This window comes from Spermophilus citellus (genome assembly GCF_964194105.1).
Source record: "Spermophilus citellus genome assembly, chromosome: 18".
In the NCBI taxonomy this organism is placed as follows: domain Eukaryota; kingdom Metazoa; phylum Chordata; class Mammalia; order Rodentia; family Sciuridae; genus Spermophilus; species Spermophilus citellus.
The window spans coordinates 22,886,379-22,907,192 of record NC_138200.1 but is presented as its reverse complement, the minus strand read 5'-3'; the positions used below and the strand labels follow the sequence as shown (position 1 = coordinate 22,907,192).

Genomic DNA, 20,814 nt, shown 5'->3' with positions numbered 1-20,814 from the left:
TGCTGAATTAGGATCCTCTTCAATAAACTCCCTCCTGCCCGTTGCATGAAGCTGGTCTCTTGTGGTCTCTTTCTCCAACGATTCGCCGGATCCTTACAGTAAGAACACATGCACAGACACACACAGGGACACACACACATGTGCTCACTGTTTCTCTCTCTCTCTTTCCTCTCTCTCTCTCTCTCTCTCTCTCTCTCTCTCTCTCTCTCTCTCATACACACACACACACACACACACACACACACACACACACACAATCCCAAACCCCAGTATAAAAGGTGTAGACCCTTGGAGAGACCCTCCTGGAGAAACAGCCTTTTCAGAAGCCAGAAGAACTTTCTTGGACCCAATTTGCACATCTTCCACCTCCCTCCCCACTCACACAGGTCCCTGCCTCAGACTTGGAAGGAGTGCACTCTGCCCCTTAACCTCTTTGTCCCTGCAGCTGGAACCTTGAGCCCTCTAGATTCCAGCCACCAGGGTGGCATCTAGGAATCCAGACCCTGCCCTAGCGAGAGCAAGGGGGGAATCTACTGAGGGCTAGCACAGCTCCTAGGCTGGGCTGCAGGGGTTTCTGGAACAGCCCAGGAGGGTAAGTATTCCCTTCAGTCCACAGGACTCTGTCTCCTTCGTTTCTCTCCCTACTTTTCTCTCAGCCTTTCTGCAAGATTTCACAAACTCATTGATTTCCAGCCACTTCAATGCAGTAAACAGGCAAGTACCAGTAAGAAGCTGCGTTCAGGAGTCTGAGCACACTAGATACAAAAGTGGGTAAGTGTTGCATCCACCTGAAGCTGATGAGAGATCAGGAAATTCCTGTCCCACATCAGGGAGGCCCTACAAGGAGGAGCCTGGCCAGGACAGCCAGAGGGGCAAGGACTGGCCAGAAACCAGCAAACCCTACAGCATAGCCAGAGGGCCCCTAGTCTGGCCTTTCCCCCTTTCTTCCCCTAGGGGCAGGGAAGCAGGTCTAGGGTGGGCTGAACAGTTGGCAGATGGGGAAATGAGGCCAGGGAGGGGATCTTTGACCCTATGGCTATATCTCCTTGTATCTCACAGTCTGACCACTAAAACTGTGATCCCATATTTCACGCAACTTGTAAATTTATTTCTTTGCCCTTGACTATCAGCATTTTACTTTAATGCTGCTGCAAGCTGACCTACCCTAGCTATGTCTCTGCTCTGTGCCAGCCTGTCTGCATGAGTGTGTGCCCTTCCCTGGAGGGGACCTGGCATTCCTCTGCTCATTTCTCCTAGAAATGAGGAAGGAATGGAAATTATCAAAAACCACCTGGGAGTTGAAGAGGACACCACATACAGAGGTATTTGTCATTTCAACACACCTTTTCCCTCCTTCAGAGGGGTGAGGGCTAAAAACTGGACTCTATCAGCCCAAAGGAGTGTGGTGAAGGCAGGGAGTCTGCTATCAGCACCCTCCTCCCTCCTAGACCCCAGGAACCGGGTCTTACCTGCCCAGAATGTGCCAATCACTCATTCATTCAACAAACATCCTGGAGCAGCTAGGCCCTGGGCACCCTGGAGCAGAGATGAAAGGCCAGTGTCAGTCCTGGGGACAGACTCTGGAGGGAGAGATAAGACGCCACCATACATTCCACAGACACCCTGGAAGATCTGCATTTTAAGAGAAATCCGAACAAGAACTTGCTTCACCCCAGGGTTGAATCTCAAACCGCCAATTGGAGGCCTCAGTGAGGGAGATATTCATGAGTTTAAATCCAGTTTCCCACTCATGCCTTATCAAATAGCAACATGCCGGCTGCTCCATCAATGCAAGGCCTGTCCACTAGACTGCCTCTCCTTGCCATCCTCCCTGCCTGGCCCTGGCCCCACATGGTAGCCTGGGGTCCAGCCATTTCCCTCAGGACAGCAGGGTCCCCTGCTTTCACCCTCCAGAGTGGCCCGGCCAAACTCACACTGTCTGAAAAGCTAGGGGGTTGGTACACTACTGCGATCTGCTGCTATCTCAGCCACTGTTCTGGCCCTCTCCATCTGAGAGCCATGGCAGTCTTGTAAGGTGGAGGGCTTAGGAGTCTGCGAGGCCTGAGTTCAAATCCTTCCTCAGCCCTTTAGCAGGAATCCTTACAAACCTGCTGCTGGACCACTGGGACAAAGCACATGTGCAGGCACCAACCTTGCTTAGGACCTGTTTAGAGCCCACTCCTATCCACAAGGAGGGCATGCAGTCCAACCTGGCCAGGCCAGAACACCAGGCCTCCCAGGGTACCCCCTTCTCTCTTCTCCCCTGGGAATGCCTTCTCTTGCCAAGTTCCAGCAATTACTCAAGTTCAACAAGCGCTTGTGGTAATGAAGTTGGATGTGTCTGAGTCCATTTAATGATATTTAATTATGCACCGCTTTCCTTGACAGGCTCAGGAAGATCTACACTGGCTGCTGACCCTCAGTGGGCTGTATCCTTATATATGTCCCATGCAGACCTCTAGGCCATTTGTCGAGATTGCACTTTTGCTCAGAGGAGGAAAAACTCTCTTAATAAAGAGGGAAAGTGCTACGGTTAGGATGTGAGGTGTCCCCCAAGAGCTCATGTGTGAGACAATCAAGAAGGTTCAGAGACGGGTTGGGGATGTGGCTCAAGCGGTAGCACGCTCGCCTGGCATGCGTGCGGCCCGGGTTCGATCCTCAGCACCGCGTGCCAACAGGGATGTTGTGTCCGCCGAGAACTAAAAAATAAATATGAAAAATTCTCTCTCTCTCTCTCCTCTATCACTCTCTCTTTAAAAAAAAAAAAAAAAAAGAAGGTTCAGAGGAGAAATGATTGGGTTGTGAGAGTCTTGACCCAATAAGTGAATAACTACTGAGTGGTAACTGAAGTGGTAGGGTGCAGCTGGAGAGGTGGGAATCGAGGCGCGGCTTTGGGGTGTATATTTGTATCTGGCAAGTGGAGACCTCTCTCTCTGCTTCCTGATCACCACGGGAGCTGCTTCCCTCTGCCATACTCTTCTGCTATGCTGTCCTGCCTCAGTTTGAGCCCCGAGGAAGAGAGTCTGCTGTCTATGGATTGAGAATCCTAAACCATGAGCCCCCCAAGTATATTTTTCCTCCTCTAGGGTTGTTCTGGCTGGGTCCTTTTAGTCACAGCAGTGAAAAGGCTGACTAAAACATGGAGAAACTACAGGAATGACATTCGGCATATCCAAAAGGAGCGTAGGAAGTGTCCACCTGCCTGGTTTCCTAACTCAACAGTATTTACGGATCACTTCCTATACACAAGACACTGTGCCAGGTACAAGGTACAAGTGAACAAGTGAACACTTGTTTGCCAAAACCTCTGGCTATGAGGTTTCCAGCAATGTCTTGGTGGACAGACCCGGACATGAACATGGGAGCAGGCAGGGATCTGAGGGAAGAGGAGAAACAGAAGCAGGCTTCAGAGGCCTGTGAGCTCTCTGTCAAAGAGGACCCCTTCTCCCCAGTCCTGTGCACCACCTGCCTACATTCATCTGAGTGCTACTGGCCCCAGTACCTGGGTGTCAGACAGCAGAAATTTGGCTCTTTGTCCAAGCTTCTTAAGGTTCACATCCAGGAGGACTGCCAGACATAGAGTCTCTCTAAAGGAGAAGACTCATCCATACCATGCATGAATCCATAACAATCAGCCAAGCTGTTGGGTGAGATGAAGCACTGAAGAGCCCAGCGAACCCTTCAGAAGGAAGATCCCAAGCCCATTGCCCAGACACAACTCCATCATGTGATACCAAAGACTCAACCTTCCCAGGAGTTAGTGTTATGATCCTTTATTTCTTTACTCTTACAAAGAAGGGAAAGAAAGAATGTGAGAGGGAAAAAGGCAAGAAAGGTGAACACAGATCAGCTCCTTTGCTGGGTCCTATTGTTTTTTTAGGATGACACTAATAATTCTATATTTAGGAAGCTGAGCTTTGGCCTTGTCCAGCTCCCCAGGGCTTGTGGCTGTTTTCCAAGCTGGTCCCAGAGGCTGAGGACAGGGCAGGCCTCCCGTGGAAGAGCTCTTGCTGGAAGACACCAAGATGTACAATCCCTCTCCCCACATGGGTATTGACATCTGCTTAGTCAATCTAATTGAAAGTGCATTTGCAATTACTGTTTTGTTTTTAAGAATTGCTTTTCCTCAACTATTGATCTCTAGGCCTGAGGTACCGCGTCTTTATTGTATCAGAGCCCATCCGTCAGGACAATGAAATGGCTGGTATGTCACCTGCCAATAGTGATATGACTCACCCCTCAGAATTCTACCAGATTGAGGCAGCACAATGAGATTCACAGTGATGGGAGACTCCTTGGGGAGTCTTCTAAGAAAAAAAAAATTCTTGTGTTCTTCCCAAAATACACTGGGTTTCTAGAACCCTCAAAAAGCACTAGTGGGGCTGGGGATGTGGCTCAAGCGGTAGCGCGCTCGCCTGGCATGCGTGCGGCCCGGGTTCGATCCTCAGCACCACAGACAAACAAAGATGTTGTGTCCGCCGAGAACTAAAAAAAAATAAATATTAAAAATTCTCTCTCTCTCTCTCTCTTCTCTCTCTCTCTCTCTCTCTCTCTCTCTCTCTCTCTCTCTCTCTCTCTCTCTCTCTCTCTCTCTCTCTCTCTCTCCTCTCTCACTCCCTCTTTAAAAAAAAAAAAAAAAAAAAAAAGCACTAGTGGACCAAGTGTGGTAGCACATTCCTGTTTATCCCAGCAACTCAGGAGGATTGCAAGTTTGAGGCCAGCCTCAGAAATTTAGCAAGACCTTTGGCAACTTAGCAAGATCCTGTCTCAAAATTTGAAAAGGGCTGGGGTTGAACCTCAATGGCAAAGCATCCCTCAGTTCAATCCACAATATCACCAAAAAAAAAAACAGAGAGAGAGGAAAGGAGGGATGAGTTGAAGCCAAGCACCAGAGTTTCTGGGAATGGCCAAGAAAATTGCAATGCATTTGTGCTGAACTGTCATCAGATCATGTCCCAGATAAGGGAGGGCCTACAAGGCTGAGGAGGATCTAACATTCGGGGGACATCATCACTGACCCCAGAGGGCAGGGCTTTCATAATGCCTTTCAAAATGGCATCCAATTTTCACCCCCCCCCCCCCCCCCCCGCATTCAGCCAGCTCCCCAGACCCTGATGAAAGGACCTGGATGCAAGCATGTTGCTTGCCAGGTGATCCTGGGAAGCATTCACTCAGGCAGGGGACAGCTGCCAGAAAAGGGCCAGCATCCAGAACTGTGTGACAATGAGGAGGTTGCCACTGAGGATGTAATAGAGATGGGGTAGAATAGGCCTCAGGCAGTGAGCAGGCTGGGCATGATACACAACCCAGCCCTGGCTCCTAGGTGCACTGACTCCAGCCAAGCCCATTCTGCTCCTGTCCCAGAGAAGGCCCTTAGGAGAGAGGACCACAGTGGGCATGGGAAAGGTATATGCCAAGCAGATGGCCTGGTGGGGATAGGGTCTGCTGTGTGCTGACTGCTCCGCCGTAGGATTAAGATGAGCCACACCATCTCTGCCCTCAAGGAGCTCCCAGTTGGCACAAGGGTTCAGCAGGGGATGGACCAGAGCCTCCCTTGCCTTCCCCACAACAGCAACATTACCCCATAAAACAGTCCTGGCAGTCAGCCTGGCCTCTGGACACAGGAGCGGGCAGAAATCCATATCTTCTGGCCTGGGCTGCTGTCACCAGCAGGAGACAATAACAGCAAAGCCATGTCACAGACAGAGTCCACATACGTGCACCTCCCACACACCAAACCCTGTCTCTGGGGATGACAGAGAGTAGGTGGAGAAACGTGCTTCTCACATTGGGAGACAGAAACAGGAGGCAGGGTGCTGCTCTTTCTGAGTCTCTTCTATGATTCATATTCATCACACACACAGAGAGAACCCTGGAAGAGAGAAAGGGAGCAGCTCCCCGTCTCTTTAGGTTGGTATCTCTCCTCTGCCTAAGGCTGTGTGACCCTGCACTGGTCACTCAACCACTCTGGTTGGATTTTCCCAAGGAAAAGCCCCATGCCCATTAAGCTCCCAGATGGCCCAGAATGCAAGGCAGCAGAGCAAACTGGAGCCCATGCTGTACTGTGGTCATGTAGCAACTGAGCCATTCCCTGCCCCCTTTGTGCTGACTCATCCTGAGGGTCTTCCAGCCATGTCACTGATTATCCTGAGCACAGAGCTCAAGGGAGCTGTCCAAGCCTTCTCCTTCCATTATCCCTCCCATCCTGCATGATAAAATAGATTAAATCAAAAATCCTCGGATGAAGTGCCTAAGGGCTGTGTGGCCAGAATACAGATCCCTGCTGGCTGGGCGCCTGTCCCCACAGGCTGACTCAGCTCTCCTGATGCAGAAGACACATTGTGTGGGTCTCCCAACTCATCAACCCTGCCCTCCTCCTCCTTGTCCTCCTCCTCCTGACAGAGACAGAACCTCCAAAATCCTCCCCCCACCCACCAGCTCGGCCAGCAACTAAAGCATGAAGGCACATTCAGCCAGGGCCAAACAGGAGTCTGCCTTCCTCAAACATCCTCCTGCCTCCGCCTCGGGAGAGGGTGCTCCAGGGAGCTGCCAATCCACAACCTGAGCCTCACTCACCTCCCCACTCCGGGAGGACCTGTAGGGACGCTTGGTGTTGGGGGGGGGCACCTTGGTCATCCTGGCCTTTCTTCCCACCGCCATCACTTTTGCCTCCAAAGACCTCCAGAGAGGATCTTCCACAGAGGGCCGCCCATCAGGAAGTCTTCATGGACCTCACTTACGCCCATTAAGCTGTAAGACAGCCTCCGTACTTTCCTGCCAAGAGCAGAGATGGACTGGAGCAGACGTCCGGTCTCCGAATGAGAGCTGCTGTAGACCAGTCACAGATGCACTCTGCCCAAGGGGACCTGTCAGTGAGAATATGAATAACAGAAATGGCAGCCGTTCTGTGAGGGTTTCCTGTACCCAGGCGCCAGGCTAAGTGAAGGATTTCACTTACGAGGTGATTATTGGCTTCTCCTGGGTCATAAGGAGGCCAGGACAGTTAAGAAAGTTGGCCAAGGCCCAACAGGGGGTGAGCACAGAGGCAGGATACAGAGCAGCCCCCGCCCCCCCACCCCCCCTTGCCAGTTGTACACCTGCCCCCTCTACAGGGTCCTCAGCTTTGGGTATTAGGAGGGAACAAATGAGTCTCCACCCACTAACCATGATGGCCTGCTCCCCTTCTTCTTCTGCCCATGCAGTGACCCCCCAGAGATCCCTCAAAAGCCCAGTGACATCCAAGGGAGGACTGTTTTGCAGTGACAGACTGAGGAACTGCAGCCCTGCCTACTCTTCCTCTGAACTGCCCTGCGCTCCTAGCTACTCCTCAGCCAAATTCCAGAAAAAGAGGATGCACCCCGGCACAGCCGTCACCACCCTATCCAACCCAGCTCTCCAAGCCTGCGGGCCTGACCCCTGCCCACTCCAGGCCAGAGTCCTTCTGTCATGTGATGAAGGTCAGAGCTCCAGTTCATGGCAGAGCTGGCAGGTAAGAGGCAGCGTCACCTTCCTGTCCAGGCCCACTATCCCCAAGAAGCAGCCAGTGAGCCACACATTCCAATTTATGCCAAGGCTCTGTGGGGCACCAGGCCACAGCCGGCACAGGTAGGTGGCACTGGGGATGTGAGTTGTCCTGATGAGAGAACACAGCCTGGGGACACTTGGGCAGTCCCTCTGCCCCAAGCTGCAGGCTGGGGAGACTCTTCCAGCCCAAGCCAGCTTCCTTGGATCTGTTTCCCCTTCTCTGGAGCAGTGGCCCCATGTCAGCAAGGCTAACAGGGATCTTGGCAAAGTTCAGCCACACCAACAGCAGCATTCTACCATCTTGGAGAGGCTGTGTAAATAAACAGATCTCCTGTCTGTCGCCACTGTGTTACAAAACAGCTAGATGAGTCTTATTTAGATCAGAGAGCACATCACGGCACTCCCACTCACAACAGCCGGGGTGCTCTGTGCTGCCCACACCACCCTGCGAGGGCCCTTGTAGGTGCCTCAGAGAGAGACAGCTGCCCTCTTTCAAGCAGCTGAAACTCAAGAGTGTCACACCATTCGTGCAAAGACCCCATAGGAAAAGTGCAGAAAAGCTAAGGTGGTTTCAGTTGTGAGCCCCAGTCAAGGGGTCCAGGGACAGGCTGGGGCTTCCTCTGCCTGTGCAGCTCTCCCTGGTAGGCTGCAGCAGCAGGAGCAACTTGTTAGTGATGTGTGACTCCCCTGAGCAGGACCGGGTAAGTCAGGGAGCTACAGCTGAGGGATCCACACCTGGGGAAACAAGGCTCACTCCCCACATGCTCCCTTTCAGTGGAGGCAGGGAACTGATCGCCAGCAGTTCCATGGGAGTTCCTCCAGCTCTGGGGTCCCGCAGTGTTTAATTCTTGCTTCCTGGGGCCCACTGGGGTTGGTTTGTGCATGAGGGAGGGGTATGAGTTCAACCATGGCACCCAAGTGCTTCTTTGGGAAGAACTGACTTTGTGCTAGGAACTGACTTGGATCATCTGCGTCTGCTCTGCACATGGAAGGTGAGGCAGGAGCCACTGGGAAGGTGCATCCCACCCCACCCTGAGCAGCCCTTGCCGATGACCCCGCCAGATGGATACCAGGAAGCAAGAAGAAGGCCTCAGGATGCACAGATTTGGACAGGCACAGGGGTGGGAGGGGACATTCTAAGTGAGCCCAGGGCTGGAAGCAGACATGGGAACAGAGGTTGGAGACCTGTGGACACACCTGCTGCCAGATAGGAGTGCAAGGGGCCATGGTGGGGGGGGGGGAGGAGGGAATGAGTGGGGGAGGGAAGAGGAGGGGACGCCTGGACCCCAGGCCTGAGGAAGGAGAGATAGGCCTGACACTCCCACTGGAGAAGAGCAGAGAGGCAGACCAGGCAGGAGACGTGGGGAGGGCAGAGAGAGTGGAGGCAATGACACGGCCAGGAGTGATGGAAGTGAAGGCAGAAAAACCAGGAAGAGAGACAGGAAGGGGCCAGCACAGTGACAGGAAGAGAAGGAAACGGAGGTCCAAAGCCAAAGGGGAGCCAGTGTCACACAAATCCCAAAGGAGCCCCAATGAATGGTGCCCCCGTCCTCCCTGGGATTCTCTGAGAATCTTGGGGAGCTCAGCCATAAGCCCAGGAGCAAATGCCCGGCTGTGAGCCCCACATTTCTGAGCATAACAAGCTGCACAGCCTCCTCCGGGTCCTGTAGCAGTAGCCAGAAGATGGATCTGGTCACAGCCTCTTGCCTGTGCAAGGAACAGGTCAGGATGCTGCAGTCTGTGTGTGATGCACAGGCCACTGAAGGGATCTCCACTGCCTGACCATGGATCCAGACGCCCCATCACACAGTGGCACAGACCCTTCTGGAAAGCCTGGTTGATCCCTCTGCCTTGAGTCCAGGGCTGGCTGCAGCCCCATACTCTGCACAAAGAGGCACCTGCGTGAGCCCTACCAGGGCCCAAAGAATGGACCCTCTGCCCCTATCCACAAGGTGGGAGGGAAAGGTCACATTTAACAATGGGACCATCTGCTTTATTGCTTTCCAACTGTCTGAATACCCCTCTCTACACCATCCTCAATAACATTCCTGTATCAGATGCCAAGAAGAGAGAAAACTTTGGACTCACAACCACAGGCTTAAATGCCTAATTAAGCTCATTCTTTGAACCAAACCATATTTGAGTGCATCTGTCGGCCCTCCTTCATCTCAGCCGCCGAGGGGTAGTGGGACAGCATTAACAGAGGGAGGGTGGGAGGGAGACAGCCCAGGCTGGCAGGCAGGCCCCTGAGCCGTCCCCAACCTCTCCTTATTTCTGAATTACGCTGACTGTACTATTTGATCTCTTTTTCTCCAGGGTCTTACATCACCTGGAGCCCCTTCCTCCTGGACTCGCTGGTCCCCACCCATGCTGTGGTCAGCTGGACTGGGTATTTGCCTGCCTCTTGTCTCTGCCACTTCCCACCTTGTTGGGCAAGTCCCTGTCACCTATGTCCGTTTTCTTTATTCTGGACCAGAAATGGAAGTGCTCTCCTTTCTCAGGACCCTCCCTTACAGCTGCTCACAGCAGCCACAACACATCAGAGGGTGCTGGTCACTGATCAGTGCTTGGAGAAGGGTGGACAGAGTAAACCAGGGCCCATGTGCATGAGTTTGATCCCACCTATGCTGCCACCTCACTAGGTAAGGGCAACAATTCTCCACCCTTAACTCCTCTCTATGCCTGAGTTTGCCCAGAGAGTTAGATGATCTAAGACTGTAGCTTGGTCTTCAGGGGCCAGGTGCCCCCCAAGAGCACCTGTCAGCTCCTGCCATATTCTGGTCTCTATTTATACAACCAGAGGGTCTGAAGTGTGCCCTGGCCTGAGGAAACCAGCTGAAAGCCCTCCCTGGGACTGACCTGGAGGGGTCTACATCCTCAGGTGACCTGACAGGTGCTCATCAGGGGAGGGCGCAAACCCCTATCATGTCATCACCCTGCGCCATACTTCTCAGTCCTTCCTCGATGCTTACAGGACCAAGACAACGTGTTTACCCAGGCCACTGGTAGCCAGACCCACACCCACCCCTCCTGCCCCATTTTATAATTCTTCCTGGTGCTCTCTCAGCAGGACACGATGATCTCCTGCAGGACCCCCCCCAATGGGTCGTGCTGCTCCTGCCCTGGAGCATGCCACCCCTTTTCCAGAAATGTTTGCTCCCTCTTCCTAATTGCCTGTCGCCCCTCAGACAATGAGAAGAGCACCACCTCACCCCTGCTCCAGTGTAGCACATTGTTGGTGCTTCATGCTATGGGTGCCAACTGACCACTCACTGCTAGAACAGTGCTGGTCAGCTCCTGCAGCCTTTCTCCATTTTGCATTATGGCTTTGTGGTTTCTTCCCTGACCCTAGGACTCCGCAGGGGTGTCAGCTTTCCCTGATTCTGGCTGGCTTCCCCCAGTCTCCCATTGACCCCTCCCACCTCAACTCTTGTCAAATGGAACTTCTATTCCCGAATGTCTGGCCCAGCTCTCCAGCTGGACCACAGGTTCTGCAAAGGCAAGGACTTCAGCTAACCTCCTGACCACTGGGTCCCCAGCACCCAGTGCCAGCCTTGGGCTAAGTGCTGCATTAATATCTGCAGAGTGAATGAGGGATTGAATGGATGCTGGAACCATGGACCCCACCAACCTCCATCTTTCATACATTTCGACTCCAGGGAAAGCTTGCCCCCATACTGGGCCTCCTGCTGCCCAAGGCAGAGCCTGTGGCACCAGAAGGCAAAGGGATGCCCTCCCAGCATGTCTCTAGGGAAAAATCCCCACACACACACACACCCCACTGCTCCTTCACTTTGCAAGCATATTCAAATGTTTAAATTCTCTTTGGGGAACAATTAGCCCAACATATGGTCTAATCACATTTTGTCTTCTGATGAAAAAATACACAGAAAACTTGGAAAATGATGACTGACGAGGGTTTATCGTGTTTCTTCTTTTTTAAAATGCTGATTTTTTTTATGAACATAAGCATGTCCCAGATGAAAGAGCTCTTAGCAACCATGTGGCTCAACTCTCTCATCCTTCTCGGGGGAAACTGAGGCCTAATAAGGAGAAGGGATCAGTCCAAGTTCCCCAGATCTAAAATCCAGATCTCTTGACATTTCCCTCTCAATAATCTTGAGAGACATAGACCTAGTTTTCTTAGGGGTCTTGTAGGACAAACTTGCAAGAATTCTCTTGTCTAGGATTCTGTGTCTATATCCCTCACCTGTGAGATGATGGCAGAGTGGGAGAAGATGAAGGCCCCTGTGCAGAGACCCCTTTCTGACATTCCTGTCAGGCAATGGAAGGGCAGCCAGGTCCCTATCTCCATGCCCAGCAATGTCTAGAACTTATCATCGTCCCCCTACCCCAGCCCTTAAGAATCCAGATGGCATCCACCAGGAAGATGACAAAAACCTGTTTAAAATCTGGTAGCACCTAGAGAACACCTAGAGAAAGCTTACTTCCTGCTCCCTACTCCCCTGTGCCCTCTGCTTCCCTGGGACAGAATGAAATGCCCAAGCATTAGTTCTCTGGACCCTCAAAACTCCATTTGGACATAGACTGACTTGTTTAAATGTGTCTGGGTCCATTTGTTGAGCATCTGTCCCCTCCCCCAGTACATCAATCCCACCAGCAAAAGCAGTCAGCACTACCTCACCCCTGCTCCATGCTATCTATGGGTGCTTCATGCTATGGGTGCCAACTGACCTCTCACTGCTAGAACAGTGCTGGACAGCTCATGCAGCCTTTCTCCATTTAGCATTATGGCTTTGTGGTTTCTTTCCTACAACAACTTAGGTGGTGTTGTTATTGTCCCTAGTTTGTGAATGGGAAAACAGAGACTCAGAGATGAAAGGTGACACATCCAAGCAAAAGTGGGCGGGCCAAGACATCATCTATGCTGTCACAGCTCTAAGGAGTTTGAGCATGCTCACTCTGAAAGAGATGGGTCCCTGCAGATGACGAAGTATGTGCCTGACCTTGAGTTGAGTGAAAATAATTCTCCCCCATTATTCTAGTGGCAGGGAGAATCACCAGGAACTATATCTATTGCCAGGGTTCAGAAAGGATGGAAGTTTGGCCAAAAGATGGCCTTCTGAGCACTGTCACCTGTCCAAGCACTGAGGATCCTGTAGGGAGGCCACCACACTAAAGGACATAATTGAACCCTCATTACAAAGGCCTGACTCTATAGAGACTTAAAGGAAGAGGGCCCCAGGTGAGGAACTCAAAGGAAGAGGCCCAGAGGGAGTGAGAATCAGTCAAGGGAAAGCAGAGCAGCCTGTGTCCCACCCTAGGACTTTGCTCTGCTCTTCTCAGGTTGCAGAGACCCCACCAGATGGCTCTGCTGGGGAACTTGCAGATGGGCCTTCATAGAGAGTGGAGGCTAGACAGGCACTCAGCCGGCATGCCCCACCTCCCCCAGAAGCTCTGCACAGACAGCCACAGGCTGAGCCTCCAGCTGCCAGGACATGGCCCTGACAACACTGACCAGCTGGGGGACCATGGCTCATTAGTTTCTAATTAAGAGAAAATGTATGTCTTGACCTTCCTCCCTGAGCTGTACCCCCTACAGCCTGGGCTGGTAGTTTGAACATCAAGATGCTTGTGGGTCCACTGCTACAGGAGGAGCTGTCTGGCCAGAGGGCTAGGAGGCCACTGTGCTGAGGGGTAGTAGAAAGCATGCTGGGCTCTGCAGAAACATGTGGACAAATGGGTGGACATTGGGAAGCTCCTGTTGCTACAAGATGATGGTCAGTTCATTCATCCAAAGTTTACTGCTTCCAGCTCTGGGGGCCCTCCAGAGGGCAAAGACATAGCCTCCAACCTTGGAAGCACGTGGGGGAAGAGAACTAGTCCACAGGAACCTGAGTGGTCCATGCATTTGGCCCATAGCACACAGGATACAATGCCAAGGGAACTGGAAGGCTTCCTAAAAGAGGTGACTCCTGACATCTGGGTCTTAAAAGATGAGTAGGATTTTGCCTCCCAGGGTAGAATAAGAGAGAAATATTTCAGACCAAAAAACAACAGCCCTGCCCAGAGCCTCAGAGCTAGGACCCCTTCAAAGCCCAGTCTTTCTGCTTTCAAAGCTGGTACCCTTAGACACTGTGCCCTACTACTCAATGTGTGAGGAGCCTGAATGCCATGCCAGGACTCAGGGGATTCAGGGAAGGGGGCACATTCAGAGGTGTCTTAATCCATTCAGGCTGATATAAATAGCATAGCACAGACAGGATGACTTACAAACATCAGAAATTTGCTTCTTACAGTTCTGGAGCTGGAGAGGTATGAGATCAGGGTGCCAGCAGGTTCTGTACCAAGTGAAAGCCCATTGGTCAACACAGCTGTCTTCACTCTAACCAATGGTGGCAGAAAGGGCAAGGGCTCTCTCTTGAGCCTCGTTATTACTGTATAAATCACATTCATGAACCTCCTCCCCCCATGACCTCATCATGGCCCCAAGGCCTCTCCCCCTAAAGCCATCACCTGGGGGAATTAGGATTTTAACATATAGATTTTAGAAGGTGAGTGGAAAGCCCTGCCAAGAATATTTTGGCTAAAAGGGGAGATTTGGGAGACATGTCTAAGGTGGAATCTACAAAATTTTGCAGACCAACTGGTTACAGGGAAAGTCACCTCACTTTTCTGAATCTGAGTTGGGCGTCCCCTGCCCTGCCACCTGGGAAGCTGAGTAACCTCTGAGGCCAAATACTCAGGCTGGAGTCTCTGAGGGGCCCTGTGCCTGTTATGTGCCCTTGGGCAAGCCACGTGCCTCACAAAGTCATAGTTCTATCATTCTAAATACCTCCAGAGCTACATCCTGGCAGTATGATAGAAACTTGATGACATGATCGTGTGGCCCAGAGTGTGGCACTCAGTACACGCCAGCGGTTCCCTGAAGGGCCCCACCCTATAAATCGGCTCACGTACCACAAGGAGGCACAGTAACCACGGAATGTGGGAAGGAGCATCAAATTGGCAGAGCAGTTTTATGAAGCAAGGGGACTTAGGGGAACTTCTCTCTATTCTCTTTTGTCCACACTGTGTATATCATTAAGATTTTTAAATAATTTTTAGGAAGTCTTAGAACATGATGTAAATAATTATTATCATCCAAAAGCTCTGATTTTGAATAATTGAGTTTGTCAACAAGAAAAAACACCTGAGGAAAAAATTCCTGGCCCTTGGTTAACTTCAGGAGTCCCAGGTCCCCTTTAGGACTGATCCCTGCAGGAGGTCATAATACTAAACTTTCACTATCCACCTAACTTTTTTCACATCCTGTTCTCACCTGTTGGTCCCCAGTCCATAAAACACAGAGGATGAATGAAGGACAGAGGATCACGGGGTGCTGGACCCTGGGTGGAGCTCTTTGTACAGACAGTGATATCTAATCTTCTCATATCCTCTGAGTGAAGGTATCACCTGGTCCCATCTTACCAGTGGGGTCACCCCCATGACACCTTCCCTGAGCATAAGCCCCCAACTTGCTGAGAAAGGTGAGTTTGACAAGCCTCATGCATACTGGACTCTATCACAGGATCCTCTAAATATCAGTGGCAGAATCCAGGACTGAACCCACGTTGTTCTGACCATTGAACATGGCATAACTTCTTAGCCCCATCCTGCAGATTGGAAGACCAAAACCCTTCGAGTAAAATGACAAACTCCCTCTTCTTCGATCACTCAGATGATGGAGCAGGAGATTCAACTTGTGAGGAAGACACAGAATAGAGTGCACATCACTTCAGACTGACTCTCAAGGAATGCCATGGTGCTGTCTCTCGGAGATGGGGTATAGATAAGGGTGGCCTATTGGACAGGGATAGGTGGGGTGTAAAAATCTGGAGAGGATGAGGAGAACATACCACTGAGAAGTGTGGTACACGCAAACCCAGCAGTTCAGCTGCAGGAACTAGAGGAGGCCATCTGTGAATGTCACATTGCTGACAGATATTATCCATGAAATTGACATGAAAAGAGCAAAAAAATGAGAAAAATTAACGCAGTCACGGTATAGTCAGAAAACATACAATTCAGGAAAGGACTGGAAAGAGAAAGAGGCTCTTAAATTCAGTTCTTGGACTCAAAAATACAACTGATTCTCTGAGTCCTGAATCAAAGAAAGTCAAGACCTCACTCCCAGCCTCTCAGAACTCTGAAAACTCGGGAAGTTTTAAAACCCACAGAGCCACCACTTCTTCCATCTTTCAAGCCAGAGAAACCCTCTCCCATGTACCAGGTTGTGTGACTGTGATCACAGTGGTCCTCAAGGCAAAGAGCAATGAGAAGAGCTTTCAAAGTTATGAAGTATGGTCTGTGGGCACGCGTTAACGCCTGTGCGTACGTGTATACACACACACACACACACACACACACACACACACACACACAGAAGCTTCGCAGTGGTGGGCATCGTCTGCTATCAATTGAGACAACAAAGAGACAGCATGAAATGCAGCCAGCAGATGGGAGCCCACTGAAATGTCAGCCAGAAGAAATAGCCCACGTCTGAAAAACAAAATTCCAGTTTAGCAAAATCCTTTCCTCCTTCCCCCTTCCTCTGAGAAAAATTCCTGTGGAGGCCCCTGGAACTCTGGCAATCCAAGATGAGTTATTTATTCTGGACCACCACACCATCGTGCATGTTAAGTACAAAAAGGAAAAATGCTTTCGGATTTGGAAACGGGGTTGTAGTCGCAGATGGTGCCTGAACATGCATAAATTTGGTTGCTGCGTGAACAGATGGAAACTTGAAGGGAAAAATTTTAAAAAATAAAAATGCTTTAACATTCATCTGCCAGACCACTCCCAGGCTGGAGAAGAGGGAGTTTGTCACTTGACTAGAAGGGTTTTGGTCTTCCAATCTGCAGGATGGGGCTCAGAAGTTATGTCATGTTCAATGGTCAGAAGTCCTGGATTCTGCCACTTATTAGCTGGGGGATGTTAGCATATTGCTTCACCTTTTCCTTTGAGAAAGGGGATCATGAGGAGGACTTCCCAGGGGTGCAGTGTAAATACTATACATAGAGCACTCATCCGTGCCTAGTACTCCATGAACAGTTGACTCTCCAGGCAGGTGTGGCAGAGCCTTATTTGCCTTATAAAACTTATTGTAGTCTGGATGGGAAGCTAAGGCATCAAAAAAACTTCCAGGGGTGCCGCAGTCTGGCTGGGCACAAATCACGAGCCACTGAAGCAGCAACAAACTTTATTTCTGAACTCCACCAGCACACTCCACACACGCTCCCTGGGGAACTCTCCCGAACGCCACGCACGCGGTTCCTCTAGGAACCACCAACCGGAAATTCCTCCTCCGGAACTCCAAAGTAGTGCGAGAATTCCAAAGTAGCAGGCCCAGGCGGACAGCAGGGGTCTAATATACACAGCTTAACATAACCATTAGCATCTCAATGGCTTGCTGGCATCACCTCTCAACCACTCTGTTCTGGCAAAAATGTCATGCATGATTCGGACTCAGCTATGGCTCTCAGCACAGGGGTTGACTCCTCAGGGAAGGGAATGGAGAGAGAGTGAGGAAGTGGACTGAACCTCCCACCAGCTTCTCTTTTCCAGAAGACTCTTGGGTCTGATCAGGGCAAGAGATAGGAAGGCTTCCTAGGACTGACATCAGGCTGGGGCCTGCCAAGGCTGTGCCTTGATGGGTTTTTCAGGCAGGCCAAGCGGGAAGGTCTATTGGGAAGAATGAGGACAAAGGGAAGGTTCTGTCCATCGTGCCCATAGAGCCTTATGTAGGAGTCAGGTCTGTCCTCGGGCTCTGCTCCATGCTGGGAAGCCCACCTATGGTATAGTGACTGCAAAATTGTCCACAATTTTCTCTGCCTCAGACCTCTTGCATAGTGACTGCATAGTGACTCCTATGAAGAAATGGTGCCTACCTCTCTAGCCTGACCCTGTGATCTGCATTGACCAGCAGAATGCAATGGAAATAAAGATGTGTCCTTCCAAGGCCAGGCTGTCATTCCCATTGGCTCTTCTGTCTTTACCAGCAGAACAAGGCTGGCCCAGCTACTGGAGGAGGAGTCACATGGAGCAGAGTCCAGTTGGTCCCATAGGTCTAGCTGCAGGCCCAGACATGAAAGAAGGTCATTGAAACCACTAATCAACCTGCAAGTGACCACATGCAATGAGTCTTGCCAAGCCAGGTTCAGGTCAGCAGAGTTACCAGCTGACCCACTGATGCATGGGCAAAAATACGTGTTTACAGTTGCTTGCTACAGAGGTTTGATGTTTGCTTGCCTTCAAGACTTTTTTTTTTTGTGGCAATTAACACTGACCTTCCCCTTTCATTATTCTTATCCTCTATGGTTTTAGATGTATATACACCTTTTTTTTTTTATCCACAGTTCCTAGTTCATAACTCCCTCCTGAAGGAAGGCCATAGAAACTAGAATTTCTCTTCCCTAAGACAGATCATAGAAATTCTAATCTTCTCCCAGCTTGGCCATAAAGACATTCTCTGTTCTCCCTTTATCTGACAGTAGATCTAGTATATGGCCATAAAGACATTCTCTGGCCTCCCTTTATCTGACAGTAGATCATATTACCCACTTCATTCCCAGAGGATCTTGTCTTGTACCCATGCTGCATGGCGAGACCAAGAAATTGGCTGGACAGATAGGCCTTGCAGAGTTTTCCCACCCAGCCTATTAACAATCATGTCTATTCAATGAAGCCTCCATGAAGACCCAAAAGGACAAGGTTAAGTGAACTTCCAGACAGATGAACATGTGGAGGTTGTTGGAGGGTGGTGCATCATCCAGAGAGGACACACAAGCTATGCATCCCTTCCCCCATTCCTCACCTTATATAGCTCTTCATCTATATCCTTTGTAATACCCCTTTTAATAAACTGGTAAATGTAAGTAAGTGTTTCCCTGAGTTCACTCAAACAAATCAATCAAGCCTAAGAAAGGGGTTTTAGAAATCAAAGTCCATCATACACATAGGTAAAAATAACCCGGGGCTTGCAGCTGGCATCTGAAGTGGAGGGGACCAGTCTTAGGATCTGAGCCCTGACTGGAAGTGGACACTATCTGCAGGTCAACAGTGTTGGAACTGACTTGGAGTAGAGGACACACAGCTGGTGTCTGCTGTAGAATTGATTGTTTTCTTTATTATTTTGGGAAAATCCTACACACATCTAGTGTTGGTGTTGGTTGAGGTGTGAGAACAGAGGAAAAACAAAGATATTTTGTCCCTGAACATACTCCAAACCAACTTCTTTGCTTTGCGGAGAGTAGAGAGGCGAAGGTCTTGGTAGATGGTGAGAACTGTAATTCAAAACTCAGGAACTGTCGATTCAAAGACAAGGAGCTCCCTACCCCACAGACCATGGTGCCAGAACATAGCTAAGGGCAGGGAACCAGGTATCGGAAACCTCTTGGCTAGCAGAGCTGGTTCCCTGATGAATGGTGGAAATGCTAACCATATTCTTCATGGGGTCAGTGGAGAGCTCCTGGCCCTTAACTGCTGGTCTGGTGCCAAGCTCCTACATGTGAAGGAAGCATGCACAGTGGGCCTGAGGCATGGGCTGGAGACCCTGCAGCTGGCAGGAAAGCTGGACCCTGCAGCTTTCCCCCTTCCAACATGGCTGATGCTCTCTAGGAAATGCTCCCCCAACTGGCCCCACATGTCCTGTTGTGGCATAGAATCGGGACCATCCCAGTTCCAGGGGCCCAGCAAGGCTCTGGCTAATACCAGCCTGAATAGCTATGACCCATCATGCAGGAGGCTGAGCCGGGCCACACAGTGGGTTCTATGAGACAGAGGCGGAGTTCTGAGAGTCCTGCCCACACCAGCCCTGGGCAGGTCATCTAGACCATCTAAGGGCTCTAGGGAGGAGATTCCCAACACAAAAAGAAGGAGCTATCTTCTCCCAGTATATTCTACTTTTAAAATTGCCTGTTTTTCTCATCTGAAATTATTTTCTGAAAAAAATCTTGCCTTGAATTTATTAGTGGTGGATGTTACTTTCTTCTAGGAACATTCAACTTTCCTTCCTCCACAATTTACGTAAAGTTTTCTTCCGAATCACTCATGCAAGGTGCTTACTCAGGCAGTTACCTGTCTGGAATGACTTTCACCTACTTTTCCATCCAGCAAATTCCTACTCTTCCTTCAAAAACTGGTCAGTATGTCACAGATCTGCAAGCTCTGGCTCAAGGACCAAATCTGGCCTGTCCCTTGTTTGGTAAATAAAGTTTATTGGAATACAACCACTCCCATTCATTTATACATGGTCTGTGGCTGCTTCCAGGCTACACCAGTGGAGACTATATGACCCACAGTGCTAGAAATATTAAATGTCTTTTCCTTTGTAGAAAAATGGGGGGGCCCATTTTCCCAGACTATGAACCTCTCCAAGAGTAGACCAAAGAAGAGTGCTGTTTGCCTCAGTCCTGCTGCATTGGCCTGGAGTCTGGCCCGTAGAAGTCACTAGAAGAAAATTTGCTGAATTAACAAATGCCTGAGTGAATGAGTGAATGAAGATGTTATAGATGCCACAAAAAAAGACCATGTTTTTTATTTTATGCAGTTTCCCCTAGGTCCCAGTGGCATTTTCTGTTGACCCCACATGCCTTTGGGTTTCAATGTATACTAACAAGAAAAAAAGATGTCCAGGCTTCAAGAGGTGGCAGCAACCTTACTGTGGTGGACATTACCCTTTGCCAGTCACAGCTGGTCTTTTTGCTCTACTGTTGGACAAGAAACCAGCTGCAGGCAGGAGTGGCTGGCAGTACCTTACTCCCTCCACAGTCCTCCTCATCTCTAATTCTCTGCTCTGGAACCCTCTACTTCTGCTCAGGAAAGGATGCCTCCTGGCCATTCTCATGCATGCTCATCTTTGGAGCTTCAAGGGAATTAGCACCCCAAGTAACTCCTGATGGATGGACAATGAGCACCCAGCAAACAGCAGATAAATTCTTTCCTCTTCTCCTGTCTCAGGTGACCAATTCTGCTTTGCACTCTATTCAGCGCCTCAGAGGGTCCACAGGAGAGAGAGCCCTGAGTGGCCACAACAATTTCCCTCCTCCCCTCTTCACCTTTCATAGTAGCACACTCCTGTTCCTGGTACCACATCCCTCAAATCGATCACCTGCACACAAGCCATTGTCTAGGGCTCTGCTTTCTGGGGGGATGTAAATCTCGGACACTTGGCTTAGACAGTCCCACCCTTATGACCAGCACTTGTCTGATCTTTAGTATATTTATTACTCTACATCTGAAAAGAAGATGTATGGTAAATCAGTTTCCTAGAGCTGCAGAGACAGAGTA

The 20,814-nt window shown here is 50.3% G+C and overlaps 1 long non-coding RNA gene across 2 annotated transcripts in view; it reads right to left on the bottom strand.

The window, feature by feature from the left end:
- Window positions 1–20,814, bottom strand: part of LOC308637435 — a 150,524-nt gene that overhangs the window by 24,910 nt on the left and 104,800 nt on the right. Inside the window, exon 3 of one of the 2 annotated variants that reach the window (XR_014019594.1) lies at window positions 6,577–6,866. The exons of the other annotated variant lie outside the window; for it this stretch is intronic. This is a non-coding gene — a long non-coding RNA (uncharacterized lncRNA). The remainder of the gene's footprint in view (window positions 1–6,576; window positions 6,867–20,814) is intronic. 2 annotated transcript variants of the gene reach the window in all.